Source organism: Megascapheus bottae, chromosome X (genome assembly GCF_031878675.1).
Source record: "Megascapheus bottae isolate mThoBot1 chromosome X, mThoBot2.hap1, whole genome shotgun sequence".
In the NCBI taxonomy this organism is placed as follows: Eukaryota; Metazoa; Chordata; class Mammalia; order Rodentia; family Geomyidae; genus Megascapheus; species Megascapheus bottae.
The window spans coordinates 29,451,053-29,467,821 of record NC_143547.1 but is presented as its reverse complement, the minus strand read 5'-3'; the positions used below and the strand labels follow the sequence as shown (position 1 = coordinate 29,467,821).

General features: G+C 43.1%; 1 long non-coding RNA gene across 1 annotated transcript; it reads right to left on the bottom strand.

Annotated features, from left to right (window-relative positions):
- Nucleotides 1-7,817: 7,817 nt before the first annotated feature.
- Nucleotides 7,818-9,248, bottom strand: LOC150040694 (uncharacterized). The gene is made up of 3 exons (XR_016533831.1): nt 9,132-9,248; nt 8,935-9,038; nt 7,818-8,135 (listed from the first exon to the last, which is right to left on the bottom strand). It is a non-coding gene; the product is annotated as an uncharacterized LOC150040694 (long non-coding RNA).
- Between the last annotated feature and the right edge of the window lie 7,521 nt (nt 9,249-16,769).

Genomic DNA, 16,769 nt, shown 5'->3' with positions numbered 1-16,769 from the left:
CCCCTCCTCCAGTTTCCCGAAAGCGGGCGGCCATTGCGATCTGTTCTTGACCTGCAATCTTTAGCCCAGTGCTTCCCTTTACCACAGCGTGGACATGTGCCAGGTGATTTTTCTCTCTTTTGCCTGGCCTGGCGTGGGCATTGCGTCATCCAATGTCCTATTTGTCCACAAGAGAAGCAACGCCCTGGGGGTCTAGCATCCCGAGAATGCCGCTGACCTCTATATTTTAGAGACTCACTAACAGTCTTTCCTTGAGGAGCGGCGGCTAAAGTAAGGCCTTGTACATGGGAGGGTCCAATATCAGCACACAGTGAAATAAAGTCCGTGATTCCTCCCTTATTCCTATGGGGTCTGATAGCTGCCTGACAGGCGGCGTTGGCATTTTCATAGGCTATGTGTCTAACTATAATCTCCCTTGCATTCTCATCTTGTACTAGGCGGTCTGCAGTCTCCATTAATCGAGACAAAAATTCTAGATAAGGCTCATTTGGTCCCTGTTTAACTTCTACTAGATTTTTTGTACGATTGGAATTGCGTAACTTTTTCCAAGCCTCTCACGCCGCAGCATTTATTTGTAAATAGGCCTCCTTTGCATAACCCAATTGATCTTTGGTGTTTTTATAGGTTCCCTCTCCTAACAACTGATCAACAGTGTAAGGCAGGTTCTTAGACCTATTTGTTTCAATTTTAGCCCGACACTGTGCAGTGAACTCTGTCTCCCATAATAAGTACTCTCCCGCACTAAGGCATGCTCTGGCAAGCCGCTTCCAGTCATTTGGGCATGCAATACCAGCACAAGCGGCCTCCAATATTACTTGAGTAAAAGGGGCAGTTGGCCCATATTGGGAGCAGGCATTTTTTAAATCCTGTAATAGTTTAACAGGAACAGGTTGATGGTATACTTGTTCATCATGATCAACTAAACTAGGGAAGCATCGAGGCCCTGAAATACCTTCCCTCTCTCTAGCAGCCTGAGTCAGGTTTAATTGCGATGCACTGTGCCTGGTTGTAGTGCCTGTTAAAAGGGACTTGTTGCTAGGGCCTTTAGGCTTGCCTAAAGGTTGAGAAAGGGATTGAGGCCGTAAGGCTGCAGCCGGAGGCGGTGGGTGTGAGGGGTAAGGTTTAGAATCAGACACCATAGTGGCCTGAGGGTCATATTTCTTTCCTACTTCTGGGGGGGCTCTCTGCTCTGTCCCCATTTTCGATAGAAAATGTAGGATTTCTTCTAACTTCTTCTCCATCGTAGCCATTCGGCCCTCCATTGACTCATCATAACTTTCCTCCTTGATATTCAAACCTGAATTCTGATACTCAATATCTACTGGTTGTTGTTCCCTTTTCAAAATCTCACTTAGACTCTCTTGGGCTGCGGCATATGGCTCAGCCTCAGGTTCTTCAGAAGGGTCCTTTAACTCATAAAGTTCCCTTAATTCAAGATTAAGTTCAGCATCTTCATGTAGAGGATCTATGTATTTACTTACTAAATTCCATACAGTAGTAGCCTCTACTGGGGTCTTTTCGGGGCCATATACATCATAATAATCTTGAATTCTTTTTCCTATCCGCTGCCAGGCTTTTTGGAATTCCTCCTCTATAGACCTCGGGCATGCCTCCTTGAGAAACTGTAGGAAGCTCTGAAGCACCCCCTCTTCCACCCACGTTCCGTGGGCTTCAAATAGGCTTGTTAAGATCGGTAGAAATAACCCATGGCTATTAGCTTGACCCATAATTTTTACTCCTGACTATACTCTCTTAATAGTCCTACGATGTGTTACTCACCACAGGGAGGGGTCCTTCACCTTCGTCCCAGATTTTCAGGGTCCCTGTTCGGGCGCCAGATGCCGGGGCCAACCGGCAGCAAACCAGGGTTCGCAGATTGGGGTTCCTGAAATAGGGGACAAGGACTAGGAAGAAAAAGAAGAGAGACAGACACACTAGGTCCGGGATGTCCGCAGTCCAGGCAAAGACTGACTAGACTGCCGCGTTTATTTTCCCCTCCCCCTTCTTCCCTCCTCCTCTCCCAGGGAACCTCCAGGTGTTACATTCATATGGTAATTCTCAGGTCATTTACATAGAATAGGGCCAGAAAGCAATAAGACAATATAGCCATCGTCTGATGCAAGTCAAGGTACAGTTTGATTCCACTCTGGCTCCCAACAGGGATTGAACTCAGCTTGGGTGCTATCCCTGAGCTCTTCAGCTACCTTGAGCCAAACCCCTATCCTTGAGCCAAGCCTCACTTCCCACTTTCTAGTGGTTAATTCTCTCAGGTCCTTTTGTGCCTGGGCTGGCTTTGAACCTTGATCCTCAGATCTCAGCCTCCTGAGTAGCTAGGATTACAGGCATGAGCCACTACACCTGGCTTACTGTATTGGTTTTATGAGTTAATTGTACAAGTAGTGTGCCAATTTTTATTTCTAGTTTTTTTCTTACGTACTTTATTGCTGACCATTTTCCAAGTTTTTCTCTGTGTTTTAGCATTAGAGCTTGAAATCAGAATCATGAACTTGCAAAGCAAGTTTTCTGTCATATCAGTCATGCTACCAGTCCTTTTTACTTCTTTGAGACAGGGTTCTAACTACCTTCACGCAGCTGTCCTTGAGCTTACAATTCTCCTGCTTCTGCATCTTGAGTAGCTAGTATTATAGATGTATACCACCAAGACTAGCTTCTCTCTCTCTCTCGCTCTCTCTCTCTCTCTCTCTCTCTCTCTCTCTCTCTCTCTCTCTCTCTCTTTCTCATCTACATATATATATATATGTGTGTGTGTGTGTATGTGTGTGTGTGTGTGTGTATGCATGTATGACAGTGTTGGGCTTGAACTCAGGGATTAGGCTCTGTCTCTGAGCCTCTCTGTACTCAAAGCCAGTACTTTACCACTTGGAACATAGCAGCACTCCCGGCTTTTTCTGAGTAGCTTATTGGAGATAAGAGTCTCCTGCCTGGGCTGGCTTTGAACCGTGATCCTCAGATCTCAGGCTCCTGTGTAGCTAGGATTATAGGCATGAGCCACCAGTGCCCAGGGGCTATACAGATTTTTGTACCACTGCTAGGGCTTGATCTCAAGGACGCTCACTCTCAAGGCCTGAAATCAACCTCATATCCACTTCTCAGCCACATATCCACTTCTTCCATTTTATTGATTCATTTAAGAAAAGTATCTCAGGAAATTTTCTGTTTCGTGATCCTCATAACTCATTCTCTTAAGAGCTAGAACCAACCTCATTTTTTTTGCTGGTCTTGGAACTTGAACACAGTCTCAGTACTCTCCCTAAATGCTTTTGCTTAAAGACAGTGCTCTACCACTTGAAGCACAGTTCCACTTCCGACTTTTTGGTAGTTAACTGGAGAAAAGCATCTCCCAGATTTTACTACTGCAGCTGACTTGGAATCACAATCTCAGATCTCAGTCTCACGAGTAGCTAGGATTATTAGCATGAGCCATTAGCAACCAGCATTCCTAATGAGTTCTGTACAAGAGTTCTTTAAAAATCCTTCTTATCCCAGTATTTCTTTTTTAATTGCATATTTGGGGCATAATACTGGGTTTGTGGTGGAGTTGGTCTTGGTGCTTGAACCCTGGGCCTGGACGCATTCCCTGAGCTCTTCAGCTCAAAGCTAGTTCTCTACCACATTGAGCCATAGCACTACTTCCGTTTTTCTGGTGGTTAATTGGAGATAAGAGTCTCTCGGACTTTGGTGCCCGGGCTGGCTTTGAACCTCAGTCCTCAGTTCTCAACCTCCTGAGTAGCTATGATCACAGGCATGAGCCACTGGCGCTTGGCTCTAATACTGGATTTTGAGTTCACAGTATTGCACTTGTAAGGACTTGATTCACACCTTCAGCTTTCAACTGCATCATTTTAATAGACAAACTATAGAATTAAATTATTTATTTGGTGAACGAACTATTTTTATTTTAATATACTATGGTTGTTCTTTGTAACTATTTTTCCTGAGACTGTATATAAGCCTAGACATTCCACATGATTGTAAGAGTTTAGCCTATGACTCCCAGGGAAGTTACCAGAACTTCTGTGTTAGCCAACAAGCTTCATTTTAAGAATCTCAGGATGACAGCAATCAGCTGCAATTGCCCAGGCTACAGGGTGGAGGGAGGAGAAGGATGGAGACACTAAATTGGCACCACCCATAATGAGCTCCATCTCATGTTTTTCAACTTTTGGGGGGTAGTACTGAAGCTTGAACTCAGGGCTTTGAGTAGGTACCTACCACTTGAGCTACCCCCTTAGACCATTTTAGTTTATTTTTCAGATAGGATATAACCCATTTGCTTAGGCAGCTACTAAGATCTACCTATTTACAACTTCAGAGTAGCAAGGGTTACAGAATGAACTACTATGCCCAATTGATTATTTTTATTTTATTGGGATAAAACTGTTCCCCCTCACCCCAAGGGTTGGTTTATTAACTTGATCATATGCAGTGTCCTCAAACCTGAGTTCTCATCTTTGCTTTCCAAGTATTGGTATTACAGGTATGAACCCCTTTCCAGTTCACAAATGGATTTGAACAAGTGCATAAAATACACATCATAGGGGAGGTTTAGCTCCATGGTAGAGTCTGTTCTTCATATGCACAAGGCTATGGGTTCCATCTCCAGCATGAAGATTACCAGATTGAAGCTAGGAGTTTACATTTGCTGGCAGTAAAGAACAAAATGTGAGCCTGGAACTGGTTGCTCAGATCTATAACCCTAGCAATGCAAGAGCCTGAGATATATTTCAATTCAAAGCTAGCTTTGTACTGAAATGTCCATGAGGCTCCTGTCTCCAATTAACCACAAAAAAGCGAGAAATGAGGTTGTGGCTCAATAAGTAGAGATGAAGCATGAGGCAAAGCCAAAGGATAGAACCGAGGTCCTTAGTTCAAGCCCCATTACTAGCAAAATATAAAATACAATTTTAAAAAGAGAATGCCAGTATTAATTGAGCGCAGGGACACAACACACACACAACACACACACACACACACACACACACACACACACACACACAAACAACATATGGACAAAGTGCGATACTGTCTAGAAAACATTTTTAGATTATCTGGGAGGCTGGAGTTATAGTTCAGTGATAGATTCAATCCCCACTATAAAATAAATAGAAATAAAAATAATTTTTCTGGAAAGTTAAATTGGGGGAAAGTCTTTCATACACTTTACAATGTAAGAGTAATATCCTTTTGAAAGTATATGTGGTAGACTCAGAGAATACTAGTCTAAGGGACACAGAGCATTTCCTGTTCTGGCTGGTTTTGGATTGTATTCTTTAGAACTTAGCCTCTTGAGGAGCTAGGACCAACTTTACTCATGGAGACTAAATTTTTTTCTGATTCTCAAGTGTGAAATGAGGCCATGGGCACTATCCTTGGGATGTTTGCTGAAGAATAGTGCTCTACAACTTTAGACACAGCTCCACTTTCAGCTTTCTGGTTGCAGATTGGAGATAAGAATTACAAGGTCTTTCTTGTCAGGACTGGCTTTGAACCTAGATCTGAAGATCTCAGCCTAATAACCGAGACAAGAGGTCCAGGTATGAGCTTTCCACACCCAGCTAGATGAATACCTTGTTTAATAATTAAGCTGGCAAAACTCCATGTTCTTGTAAAGGCTGTTATTTTTTTGGGGGGTCATAGGGCATGAACTGTGCCTGGGTGCTGTCCCTGAGCCCACTTCCTGTTTTCTAGAGGTTACTTGAAGATAAGAGTCTCAGATCCTTTTCTGCCTGGGCTGGCTTTGAACCTTGATCCTCAGATCTCAGCTTCCTGAGTAGCTAGGATTACAGTCGAGAGCCACGGCGCCCAGCAAGGCTGTTTTTAAACTGGCCCTTGAAAACTTACTGTATGTCCTCCTTACTCTTGCTTGGATCTACCAGGCTTATAAGCATTTTTGCACTTTGTACTCCTCGGCATGTTATTTGCTGATGTAACCATGGGGCATGCTCATTCTAGGCACATAAGAACTATGGTGCTTGTCCCCTCCTCAGGGTGGCCCTCCTAACAAGTTCCTTCATGACCCCCTTGCCCACACTCATACCACTCACTTGCTTCATCTCTCTGAAATGGCATTTTCTTTTTTCCCCTCCTAAATCAGAGAGGCCAGTAAGCTTTTTCTTCAAAGGGCCAAAGAGTAAACAGCTCAGAGTTTGCTGATTATGTGGTTTGCATGGCAACTCCTCAGCTCTAGTCACGAAGAATATGTGAGTAAATAAGTTGAGTTCCACAAGATTAGGCATATATATATATATATATATATATGATTTCCTTATAATTTCACAAAAATACTATCCTTCTTTTGATTATTTTCAGTCATTCAGAAACAAATAATGTTGTAGGTGACAGTCACATAAAAATATGCAACGAGCGGAACATAGTCAATGTTGGGAATACTTTTCATTGATCTTTTTTGCCAGTCCTGGGGCTTGAACTCAGGGTCTGAGCACTGTCCTTGGGCTTTCCTCAAGGCTAGCTCTCTACCACTTAAGCCACAGTACCACTTCTGGCTTTTCTATGACGTGGTACCAAGGATTCAAACCTTAGGTCTTCGTGCATGCTATGCAAGCAAACTACCACTAGGCTAAACTCCCGGCCCATTCATTGATTTTTTTTAAACTGTATTTTATTGTCAGGGTGATATCTAGAGTGGTTATAGTTACATTAGTCAGGTAGTGGGTACATTACTTCTTGAACATTAATGACCCTTCCCATGTTTGTCTCCCACTTTCCTTCCCCCCACTCCCTCCTAATCATCTTATTTTTCCTCTTCCCTTCTATATTTTCTAACAAAAAGTAAATATATTTACAATATACCAGGTACCAAAGTCTGATACAGTAACAACTTGAGCTAAACCATAAGGAGAAAAATGAAAATAACTTCACATAGTACACTGAGAAAAACAATCACAAAGATAAACCTCTTGTTTCCATATACTGAAGTTCATTTCATGTAGCCTCATCCAATATTGCCATATGTATGTAGCTTTTATGCTATTGTGATCCTCTGCCAGGAGAATCCTAGACATATAGTAATTATTAAATATGAGGGAAACCATGGAGCCTATATTTCTTTGGGTCTGGCTTATTTCATTTAATGTGATTTGTTCCCCAAGTCTTTCCATTTACCTACAAATGGGGGGGGATGTCATTATTTGTGATGGCAGCATAGAATTCCATTGTGTATATATACCATATCTTCTTTTTTTGTCAGTAGTTGGGCTTGAACTCTGGGCCTGGGCATTGTCCCTGAGCTCTTCAGCTCAAGGCTACTGCCATACACCTAGAGCTACAGCGCCACTTCCCATATTCTTCTTAATCTATTAATCTTTTCATTGATTTTTAACATTGATTTTGCTGATACTAGGGTTTTAACTCAGGGCCTAAACTATCCATTAGCTTTTTCCTCAAGGCTACTGCTCTACTACTTAAGGAAAACCTCCAATTACTAATTGTTTTGGAGAGGAGAATAGCATGGACTTTCCTGTCTAGACTTTGAATTGCCATCCTCAGATGTGAGCCTACTGCATATCTAAGATTATAGGCATGGGCTACTTGCTCCCACTTGTCCCCTTCATTTAATATTTTATCTTTGTCATATAGAACATTCAGTACTCCATCTCCAGTCTGCCACTCTGCTGTTCTGGTTCAGTGGGAGGAGAGAAGTGAATGAATGTAGCTTTACTTGTATTCTCAGTTTACACCTGCCTATCCTCAGATAGGTTTTCCCAAAGATCTTACAAAGATCACAAGATTGAGACCTGAAATTTCAAAAAGCATTTTTATTCTTTCTCTCTGCTCAGGAACATACTGAGCAGGCACATGGGGCAGGTAGTGGAGTAGGGAACAGGATTGGGTGAAGGCTCCTGAAGTCTTACCCTCCCTCTCCATTTCCCCTGGCATTTAGGTTTGGGATTGGGACTATGGTCACCACTCCATAAAAAGGGTTCAGTAAAATGGCCTGCTTCCCTTGGCATAGAGACACATGATCTCGGGCATAGAGTGGATTAAGACAATCCACATTGTCTTCAACCGTAGCTTTGTTATCTTGCCCAGCCGGTAGGCAAGAAGCCCAGACGGATGGTCCTGAGGTGGGTGTTGAAGGCACCAAAACACAGGGCCTGCAGGTGAGAGGGACAAAAAATATGGCTGTCAGAGACTTTTGACACAGGCTACTTCTGAGAAGGCCCCCAAAACTCTCCCTAGCCATCCTTCAAGAATATCACATCAATTCCTAACTCTCTTCTGATTTCCCTGCTTATATTTTTTTAAAAAATGTATTTATTGTTATGGGAACTTGAGGTTAGGGTCACACTTTTGCCAGGAAGGTGCTTTCACATCTGAGCCATGCCTACATCCCCTTTTACTTTTAGTAATTTTTTTCAGGTTGAATCACACACATTTAAATCGGCCAGCTTCCAACCAAGAACCTTCTACCTGGACCTCTCATTTAGCCCGGAATGGTAGGCATGAATGCTGAACCAGCCCCTAACTCTCCTCCTTCAAGGTAGCATTTTCCCTAATCTTCACTTTTCAAAGTGCTCCCACCCTGCTTCACAACAGATCCCCCTCATCTGTCTGAAGAGTCCTCCCTCTTTGTAGCCCTGTCCCCTTTTGCAATACTAGGAATGAGACCCAAGGGGTCATGCATGCCAGAAAATCATGCTGACACTGAGTTCTACTCACAGCCCCTCTGCCTCTTCTAGTGTCCTATATCCTGCTTGTACTCTGCTCTGTCTCTTCTTAAGATAAGTATCTTCCTTCTTCCAAAACCATCCACCTCTCTTCCTGACTATACCCTTCCTCTGGGCCCTATAAACCTACCCAGAGATTGTTCCAGAAATGTCCAGGCATCTGAGAATATGCAATCTCTTTGAATGCTGTCTCTTTTCCCCCAGGCCTTTCTCATGAGATACTCACTTGATTATTGGCCTAGGCAAAAATGGGCTCCACAAAACCAGATACCAAACAAATGCAGGAGAGGATGTTGAAGAAGCAGATGAACCTTTTGCTTTAGGTGGAGGCTGAAGGACAAAAAGGGACAGGAGTCAGGCTAAGTTCGTGTACAAGGCCGGTCCAATGAGGTCAGGCTGGGGACTGGGGTGGGAGATACTGACCCGTGTCCCACAAGAGTCTGTGGATAAATGGTAAAGGCAGACAAAAATAGTAAGCCCAGCTAGCATGATCACAACTACAGCAAGCAGAAGGATTAGTTTGTAAGCAACTACATCCTCCAGATCTGTGGGGAGAGAAAGACAGGTTAGGTCTCATGTGTTGCCCTTCCTAAATGGGACCAGGTCATTTTTTGTGTGCATGTGTGTCAATACCTTGCTGTCCTAACTCCACTTCTCTCTCCCTCTCCCTCTCCCGCCTCCCCTCTCTCTTGTTTATTTAGAGTTTCTTATTCTTGCATGGCTTCACCTTGACTGTCTCTCTGTTTTTTTTATTATTGTAAATGATCTTCCTACATCTATGCTCTAACAAATTCTTTTCCTTTAATCTGACTAACCACCACTGTTTGAAATTCTTCCTTCTGTCTACTTCTGCATCCTGATCAGACCAGCATTTGTCCTTCTCTGTGGTGTCAAAGCTTGCCTTTCTGTCTCTCCAACTACCTCTACCCTCCTACTGTTAAAAAATTATTCCCACTTCCCTATCTGAGCTTCATCCTTCCTAAAACTCTGTACTTCATCATCCATCCTTTTCTTGGTCCTTGCTTCTTGGTTTTCTTTTACTGTCCCCGAGGAGTAAATCCTAAGCTGAACACATGGGTGGAAAGTGTTTTACTTTGAGCTACATATTTTTAAATCTTGTAGGGTTTTGTTGTGGTGGAGGTTGTTGAGAGGAAACTCAACATACTTTTTTTTGCCAGTCCTGGACTTGAACTCAGGGCCTCCTTGGGCTTTCTCAATGGTAGAACTCTACCACTTGAACTGCAGCACTAGTTTGGCTTTTTCTATGTATGTGGTATCAAGGAATCGAAACTAGGGCTTCATGCATGCTAAGCAAGCACTCCACCACTAAGCCAAACTCCTGGCCCTCAACATACATTCGTGTGTGTGTGTGTGTGTGTGTGTGTGTGTGTGTGTGTGTGTGTGTGTGTGTGTGTGTGCAGCTTAAACTTGGAGCCTGGGTGTTGCCATTAGGCAACCATGTCTTGGTCCTCTATTCATCCACCCTCAGCACTTTGCTCCCTGGACCTTCATGCTCCCCCTACACTGGGATCAATACCGTTGACAGAGTTAGGTCCATGACAATTAGGACGGTGAGCCACACGGCGAGGCACACGCAGAGGCCGTGCAGGTCTTGCTTGCTGTATGTGTGGACCATCACCTCCAGCATAAAAGCTGAGACATGGGAGAAGAGACATAGCATTCAGGATGTGACAGGATCATGAAGACTTATACTCCTAAACCCACCTTCACTGTGTCAGAAATCTACACAGGAAACTTACATGTACCCTTCCCTTAGAAACTGTGAGATCCATGATCTAGGAGGGTAAGAGCTCAGAGGCTCTTGTACCAGCCACTGGATCTAGCTGTACACAGAGAATATGAGGTATCCAAAGGTAACAGGCTGGGAGAGACTAAGGTCTATAAGTTATGGAGCTGACATGCTGCCCTGTACTTGGCTTGTGTCTTCTTTTCATGTGAAAGCAAGAAATATATCACCTTTACAATGAAATTTAAGTTTCAAAAAAGAAAGAAAAGAAAAAGAAAGTAGAAAGTCCATCCTGTCCTTCTGTGTCCTATCACCCAAGTACAGCTCCATTTCCTCCCCTGTAAATATATACTCCCCAGCCATCTAACCATATTTGTTTCCTAGCCCTCTCCATGCTGATCCCTGCTCTAGCTGACCCTCTGATCTCTGCCATTCTCATAGCCACTGGGGTTTAAAGTAGTAGGAAAACTCACTCAGCAATCATGGCTGCTTTTCTTCACCGGAAAGCTTCTGGCTATCTGAAAGCACTTCTTGGTCACAGTCTAGCTTGAAGCTAAAGTTCCAAGGCTGCTATGGGGACAATTAGACACAATGGGTGCCCTCCTCCCTTCCAGTGGCCTCATCACACAGGTCCCCTTGGCTGCCCAGTCACTGGCAGAGTTCCGTGTAGATGGGCAGGTCCTCAGGGTGGCACCCAAGGCTAAAGTCATAATGGGCACTGTGTATGTCACCTGTGCAAAAACGAAAATTCCACGGGGTTAGGGACAGAAACAGACTATGGGAGAAAGAGAGGACCTCTTTCTCTCCTTATACCAGTTCCTCTGTCACCCTGCATATCAAACACATCACCCCCCCCCACCAAGATTTACCACATGGTCCCACTATGAGTAATGTGATAGGGGTCAGGACCAGAGTATCTGGTTGTGGTTGAATCTCTTACTCCCTTTCATCTATACTGTGAGTCAAATGTGAACAATAGGGATTCAAAGGTGCTGTTGATCCTCTATGGGATAGGGAGACTCAAGGGTTTTTATCTTTCAATGTTGTCTCATTGGAACGCAAATCATAGCTTAGGTATGCTGTGTGTGTGTGTGTGTGTGTGTGTGTGTGTATGTGTGTGCGCGCGCGCGCGTGCGCGCGCGTGCGCGCGCGCAGCGCGATTATCCTAGGGCTTGAACTCATGGCTGAATGTTATTCCTTAGCTTTCTTTCTCAAGGCTAAAAATATATCACTTATACCACTTGAGTTAGAACTCCATTCCTACCATTTCTGATTAATTTTGAGTTCAGAACTTCACGACTTTTCTCCCTGGTATTACATGGTGTGTGTGTGTGTGTGTGAGAGAGAGAGAGAGAGAGAGAGAGAGAGAGAGAGAGAGAGAGAGAGAGAGAGAGAGAGAGAGAGAGAGAGAGAGAGAGAGAGAGAGAGGGAGGGGGGAGAGAGAGAGAAAGAGAGAGAGAGAGAGAGAGAGAGAGAGAGAGAGAGAGAGAGAGAGAGAGAGAGAGGCAGATAGACAGACAGATAGACAGACAACAGAGAGATAGATAGAGTGTTTTAGGTTTTAGGGGGTTTCAACTCAGGGCTTGAGTACTGTTCTTTTTATTGTGGGTCATGGGGCTTGAACTCTGGGCATGGGCGCTGTCCCTGAGTTCTTCAGCTCAGGACTACTGCCCTATCCCTGGGACTGGGTGCCGGGGCCTCCCGGCAGCAAATTGGGGTTCCTGAAATAAGGGGCAGGGACTGGAAAAATTAGAAGAGAGACAAACACATCGGGTCCAGGAGGTCTGCAGCCCAAGCAAAAACTGCCGCCTCGTTTATTCTTAACACAAAGTTTTTATCCCCTCCCGAGACCAGGGCCCTCCCAGGTGTTACATCCAGATCGTTAATCAGGGAGCTGTTGAGGGTTACATTCATATGGTAAATCTCAGATCAATTGAACAGGAGAAGGCCAAAAAACAATAAGACAATCAAGCAATTATCTGATGCAAATCAAAGTACAGTTTGTTTCCACTCTTGCTCCCGACATATCCCCCGTCTTTATTTTAAAAGAAACACAAGTGCAATTTCTATTCTTTTCACTATCTCTAATATCTCATTATCCTGTCTCACTTTCCAAAAATGACTGGTCCCTTCATCTAAAGGGGATAGATGGGCGGAGATTCGGCTTCTGTGACTTCTTCAAGCTGACTCAGGGGCGTTGTCTCTGTGCTTGACCAGGGACCTTAAAAAGCCTAGCCTGTTTATTAGGGATTGCAAGGATTAGATATCAGGAATAATAATTTACTCCAAACTAGAGATCATATTTGACATTTAACAACTGCACAAACCATCTTTGGCTACAATAGTGTAGTTACATAGCACCCATTTGCAAAAGCCTTTTCTTGATTGTCTGGGGAACTAAATTTCTGCAACCTTAACAATGCTTCAGTTGTCAGATCTAAACAGATTAATAGAGACACAAGTCTCAGATCCACAAACTTTTCCTGAATTTGTGGCTGGTGTCAAAAATAAATAAATAAATAAATAAATAAATAAAAATTTTGCTCAATTAGGGCTTTAAACTATCCACTATCACAGAAGATTGACAAGTTCCTGCCCAGTTATGAAAGGCACGGGCATTAGTAAGGCATGCTTACAAACTATTCTATGACCTCCCGGCTCTGATTAATTTGATCGGCCAAGCACAAGTGACTAAGATCTGACACCATCTCTGCCATCCAAGCAGAGGCTTTCTGCGTCGTGTCCCAGTAGAGTTTCCCCACACAGGGATAAATGTCCCATTGGCAATTCACTTGCTTAGTTGCTGGACTTGAACTCAGGGCCTGGGCACTGTCCCTCAGCTCTCCAGCTCAAGGCTAGCACCCTGCCACTGTGAGTCCTGAGCTTGGTGCTTGAGTGCTGTCCCCCAGCTGTTCAGCTCAGAGCTAGCACTCTGCGGCTTCAAGCTCCAAAGCAACTCTGCCTTAATAGCACTCTGCTGCCAGATTAGACACCACAATCTCACAGGGACTTTGCTTTGCCCGGGGTTGGCTCAAAACTGCAGTTTTCAGATCAGTGAGTCCTACAATCGGCCATGTATCTCCAATTAGAGCAACAAGGTGGTAGACACAGAAATAGTCTCTAAGCATGAGCTTACCTAGAACCTGGAAAAGGCCAAAGTTACATCTGAATAAGGATTGCTGTTCTTCTCCAATGGGCTAGCTGGAAGTTACAAGAGCAAGCTGAAATAGCAATTAAGCAATTACTTTGGTGGTCCTGATTTTCCTTTTCTCTCTTTCTTTAAACATATAAGACAACTTCACTATCAAATATTGTTTAGAAACCCATTTCCAATGTTCTTAATAACTTTTACTGATACTGGCTTAAACAATTAACACCTTAGCCTTTATTTGCAATTGAAAAACCTTTAAGGGCACAAAGAGCTCCTGCCCTCAGGCCCCCTAGGGCCCAAGGCACTCCTCTTGCCTTTTAGAAAAAAGGGGCTCTTATGCAGTTTAGATTACTGTCTAAAACTCCAACGACAGTTTAAACTCAAATAACAGTTTTTCCCTAATGCAAGAACTATAGACATCAGTGCACCAAAAGTCCAAGTCTGGACTTAGTTTTCTTCCTTTTTTTTTTTTTTTTTTTTTAACATTCCTTTAAAATACTAATCACATTATCCACATTTTACCATCAGATTTCTAGTGTCAGTTTGCAAGAAAGGACAGGAAAAGTTTCTGACGTTAATGAACAATTTTACATTTAAATCTCTAATACATGTTTCCAAACTTTAACTTAAAGTAATAAATCCCAAATTCCCTAACACCTCTGAGCTGAACAGGATACAATGTTTACAATGTAAACAGCTGTATGCCCTGCAATAAAATGCAGATTTCAGGATCTAGAAAAATATTTACCAGTTTTTCTTTAAGACAACACAATAATTCTTTGAGACATTGTAAAACATCCAAACCTAATATTTTTCTTGAAGTTTTAAGCTTAGATTTACCCAATTGTCTTTGTGTTTAAGTATAAATTTATCCTTTTTTTTTTTTTTTTTTTGCATGCTGACAATTTAACCTTGAACATGTTCACTCACTCATTCACACACATTCATACTCAAAGATCATAAAGCGCGCAAAATTAATATCGGCCGTTCAATTTCCGGAAGTTTGTGTCAAGAGAGTATTGCCAATTTTACTCTTACAGGTGAGAACCAGGTTCGAAACAAAACTTTTTGCAAGGCAACTTAGCTGGAATTTATTTTTCCAGGGCTTGTTACAACTGCAGACATGGGGGAGCGGCCATGCTAGGCCCAGAAATGTTCAAATAAATAACAAGGATGTGTGCTTGAGTACGCACAGAAAAACCATAAGGACCCACACTTAGAAATGGTACCAATTTTAAAGACAAAAACTGGACAAAGAAAAATATGTAACATGAACAAGACAGAGAAGCGGAGACTTTTAAATAATCAGACATTGACATATAACAAGAAAATTGGACTCAATCAGATACACTTAACAGCTATTTTTAGATTTAGACATGTCTTGCTGGTGGGACTCTCAGGTATGCCTTGATATTGACAAGAAACTCAGAAGGGGAAGGGGGGGTCAAGGCGTCCCTTGACCACCCAGGCCTCTATTTTAGGCCCACAGTGCACCCCCTTTTTTTTTTTAAAAATAAAATAAAATAAAATAGAATAAAAAAAATAAAACAAAACACAGACATACAGGGGGTCGGCCGACTTCTACTTACCTCTGGAGGCCTTTGCTTTTCACCTGGGCATCTTTTACAAAAAAGGTTATTAAGAAGAGGGATGGTAAAGACAAAATAATGTCACATATTAAATTGTGTAGAGTCAATGAATATGTTAAAAGGTCCCTACATAATAGTAAAAGGAGGAGAAACACAGCTCATATGAATGTGTGGAACAAGTGGATCAGTAGCAGTCCCAATAGACATGCACAAATAACTCAGGTCCTTTCCACGTCGCAGGATGCACCACTGGAGGGTTGGGGGTGTAGGCCCAGTGAGTCGCTGCTTGGATGGCCACTGTCACTCTCCACGATCCGAACGCAGCGTTCAGGCAGCCAGCGGGCGTCATTTTCTCCTTGTGAAAAAACACATACATGCCCTCGACCCCAGGTTAGAACAGGATCGGGTCCATGCCAAGCACCAGTTAGGGGATCCTTCCATTTTACTAAGGCAAAAGGACGCTGCTCTCTTTTTTCCCAGAATCGCTGAGCAGCAGATAAATTATTTGAATCCAAATTCAAAAAATTTAAAACAAATAAAGCATGATTAAGTATATTCACAGGGGTAGCGGGATACGACTCCCCTTTCTGTATTTTAGCAATTTGATGTTTTAATAATCCATTAGCTCTCTCCACGATGCCTTGACCTTGAGGATTGTAAGGAATGCCTGTAATATGAGTGATATTATAGGAACGGCAGAAGGATTGAAATGCTCGGCTTGCATAGCCAGGGCCATTATCTGTTTTTATTTGCGAGGGAATCCCCATCACAGCAAAGCATCGAATGCAGTGAGAAATACAATGTTTAGTGGCTTCCCCAGCAAGGGGGGTGGCCAAGATAAAATTAGAATAAGTATCTACAGTAACATGAACATATTTTAATCGGCCAAATGATGGAACATGCGTGACATCCATCTGCCAAATGTGATTAGAAAGCAGTCCTCGTGGATTTATACCTAAATGGGGGGCTGGTGAAAAAGGGACACAGTTGGAGCAAGTCTTAACTATTTGTCTCGCTGCTTCCCTAGATAATTTGAACTGTCGGTGCAAGGCTCGACTGTTTTGATGATGGATGGCATGTGACTGCTTAGCAAGTTCAACCTGAGTTAAGTAAACTCTGGTGGCAGAGTCAGTGACCGCATTGCCTTCACTTAAAGGGCCAGGAAGATTAGTGTGAGCTCGAACAAAGCCAAAAAAACAGGGGTGGTTGCGAGAACAAAGCAAAGTTTGTATTTGGCGAAATTGGGTCTGAATATTGGAGTTAGTAGTTCCAATAAAGGGAACAGTTTCTATGACTTGAAGAGCACGAATTACATATTGACTGTCTGAGTATAAGTTAAAGGGCTCGTCTTGTAACAGGACGAGTGCCTGTAAAACAGCCTCTAACTCCACCTCTTGGGCGGAGGAAAAACCTGTAACCCAAGATTGAGTTTTCCCATTAATGGTCAAAGCAGCCGTTCCATTTGAGGATCCATCTGTAAATACCAAAGCGGCAGAAGATAAAGGCGAGGCCTGTACTATGGAAGGAAATAGAAACGTATGACACGCAGCAAATTGGAGAAGTTTGTTAGACGG